General features: G+C 44.6%; 1 long non-coding RNA gene across 1 annotated transcript; it reads right to left on the bottom strand.

The window, feature by feature from the left end:
• Positions 1–1,048: 1,048 nt before the first annotated feature.
• On the bottom strand, positions 1,049–2,831 carry LOC120591105 (uncharacterized). The gene is made up of 2 exons (XR_005649831.1): positions 2,631–2,831; positions 1,049–2,264 (listed from the first exon to the last, which is right to left on the bottom strand). It is a non-coding gene; the product is annotated as an uncharacterized LOC120591105 (long non-coding RNA).
• Positions 2,832–3,306: the final 475 nt, after the last annotated feature.

Genomic DNA, 3,306 nt, shown 5'->3' with positions numbered 1-3,306 from the left:
GGCCATGTTTTTATTCATTCAGACTTAAAAAGAAGGGGTTTAAACTTGCAGTTGCTAGATGAATTTTCCACAAAAGGTGAAGGAAATGGGCAATTCTTTTGAAACTTTAAAACAGATCTACTTTTCTTCTTGCACATGCGTGTTCTAGGGCATTTTTTTCTTAAATAGACAGATTTTATATACTTTGAATTGAAGATAGGTAATTTCTTCAAGTGTTGTAAGGAACCCCTTAACACCTTTGTGCTCCAAAGCTCATAGATGTTATGAACATTTGCTTGGTGCTTTGGACTCATGAAACTTTTCCTGAAACACATATTTTACCAGTCTAAGCTTTAGTTCTGGAACAAACATTTGGTCTTATGTGACTTAAGATTAGGTTAGTAGGCATCTGACTTAGAAGCTTAGTCTCTTGTGTCATACTTAAAAGTTTTTCATTCCATCAATCAATTTTCCATTCTCTTGCTGTCAAGAGCATAGGCATATCATGTTTTACATGTTTCATAATTTGTTTTTCATCTTCACAATTGTCATTACTGTCCAAGGACAGATTTCTGTGCAAATGAGTTCTCATTTTTTCATGATTTTCAATAGTGAATATCTCTACTTTTTGTTCTGTCACAATTCTACTCCTCGTCTTATGGACCTGTCAGCACTCCTGCGTTAGCCCTTATAAGGTATTATGTGATCAGTGATATTCACAGAACATTTTAATTAAGTAGTAATAGAGCAAACATCCTCTTTAGTAGAAATGACACCACCAGCCCAGACTCCCTTGGCTTTGGTGGACAAAGCTGACTTCCTTTTGCTCTGTTGTGTGGCTTTTAAAAACCATGTTAATAAGTTAAAAATTCTTAGTGAGTTTTTGATTTCCTACTCTGCATGCAGGACGCATTTTAAAAGACTTCCTCCACTCATGGAAAGATGCAAGGATGAGGCTTACCACCTTCACTAAACTAGTTGAGAAATATCCCCTGCCTTATTGGCTTTAGAGTTACTAATGAGTTACTTCCTTACTTCCTTGCTAATGAGTTACTTCCACTATGTCACTTTTCTTCTAAGTGCTTTAATTCATTCAACAATTTGAGGATCATATTTATTTGCTGAGGCTTCATTCACTTAGGATCCTGAGGCCCATAACATCACCTTGGAGATGTTTGTCCAAAGTTCCCATTTCAAGCTTGTGTGGGAGTTAGTGGGAAAACAAAGTGGTTGGCACGCAACTGGGCTTCGACCAAAGGGAGCAATTTGCATTTTCCAAGGGGCTTAACCGTGATGAGCAAATGAAACCGGCTCTCAGATGGTGCTATTGGCCCCCGATATTCCAGCGGCACGGAGCCGAAGTCACAAATTTTATTTGCAACTCGCCCTTAGGGTCAACGGCAGGTTGGAGAAGGTCCGTGGGCAGACGGGCTAGGGGGAAGAAGCAGCCCCTCTGGGTTGACCACGGCCAGAATTCCCCACTCTTTTAACTCCATCCTAGACCCGCTCACGCCCACCTACAGCCCGCCGCGTCCGCCCGCGCGGTGACGTCATCGCGCGACGGCCGGGCGCCCGGACGCTCCGCCCACGGAGTGGAAGCCGGAAGCCGGGCGAGCTGAGTCTGCTAGCGTCCCGGAACCGCGGGAGACTAAGACCTGGCTCCCCTGCGGAAAGGCGGTGGGAAAAGCGGGCATGCGCGAGGCTGCCGGGCAGCGCAGGCGCTTTCTTGGCTTCACTCGCGGGAGGAGATCTGGTTCTCCCGGTTGGAGCGGGTGGGGTGTCCTGGGCTGTCCTGCCGGGGAGAAAAGGGAGAAGGAGATGGGGAGGGAGCCCGGCTCTTGGGAAGGGCCAGTTTGCTTCTGGGATGGGGAGGGGCCGGGTTGACGGATCCTGCTGTGCGTCTGTGCTAGGCGCGCCCCTCGGAGTTAGGGAATTGTTGGAAAATGAACCAAACCACCACGCAAAGTGCTATGCGCTTATTCTAAGCCTGGAACACGCTCAGAATACACACCCAGAGGCTGGAGGCAGTTCTCCCCAAGGGATGACAACGTACAAGTGTGCCTGGCACCGCACAAAGGCTTACCTGTTATTTCACTCTCGTACCTCCACCAACAACTTTGTGGGGCAGGCATTTTTTACATGGTCCCTAATTTCCCCTCTGGAAACCGAGGACAGATTAACATGTCTGCAGGTCACACAGCTGAAAAGGGGTGGAATTGCCATTTCCAGCAGGTTTGTCTGATTGCAAAAAGTGCTGCCCACCAGATGCTTGAAGTCATGAATAGCTGAAAGACTGTAATGAAATTCTGTAAATAAATGGCAAATCGTGAATGGGATGTTAAGGGGTATAAACCAGGCTCTAGGAGACAGGCGGCAAGGAAAAGAGACTCAAAGTAGATTTCGAATTGGGATTTGGCAAGAGGAAAGGAGAGAAAAAAGCTTTTGGGAGGCAAGGAAAGGAAAGCAAAGATTTGGAAGCGGGAGAGGAAGCTTTAAAAAGAAAGGGAAGCGATTGCCTCAATGGAAACCTCGTGTTTACGTTCAGCTTGCAAATAGATGCAGCTGTAATTCCAGAGATAGGTTTGTCTTCCAAAGGAATGGACTTCCTTTTCTGCACAAAAGTTTATGCTAGATGCACAGTGATAATTTACCTCTTCAGCAAGATAACGCATTCCGGCCGCTCGTTTCACAGTCGGAAACTTCGGTACCTGTGACAAAGATGATATGAGATGGAGATTTTATAGCTGGACCTTGGGTCGCTTGAGAGAGGTCTCTTCAGTGCTTGCAGGTTCCCTGTTTCTTTTGTGACTCCAGTAGTAAGAGGAATAAACTTTTAATCACAATCCCAAATCCAGTACCTTCTTAGTGTCAACATCGTATATCTTTGTTTAAAGATTTGCTTCAGTTATTCCTAGTTTTATATGGCTGTTACTGCTGTAACAGTTTGCCCAATTTAGCAACTGATTACTACCTTGTTTTCACCTCTAATTGTTTAATGGGTGTAAATTTCATCTTCTAAACAGGATTGTAAAATTCCCCAGGCAGAGACTATGTTCTCGGGATCTTAGAGCCCTGAGTACTGACTTAAATGACTTTTTCACATGTCCTTATTCTCGGTTGAGACTTTACTACTCAGTACCCTGCCTGGCACATACTAGACTCTCAGTAAATATTAAAATGAATGAAAAGTTGCCTTCTGAAGACATTATTTGTTATTTTAAAAAATATTTTCTTGGTTCTTCAGTGGTGGACACTCAGCAAACGTGCGCCTTCATTACTGTGCCTTTCACCAGGGGAAATATAATCTCCTTGTTGCCCTATAATTGC

The sequence above is a fragment of the Pteropus medius genome, unplaced genomic scaffold, assembly GCF_902729225.1.
Source record: "Pteropus medius unplaced genomic scaffold, Ma_sr-lr_union100, whole genome shotgun sequence".
Lineage (NCBI taxonomy): Eukaryota > Metazoa > Chordata > Mammalia > Chiroptera > Pteropodidae > Pteropus > Pteropus medius.
The sequence above is the reverse complement of the archived record's forward strand: the minus strand, read 5'-3'. Positions and strand labels throughout refer to the sequence as shown.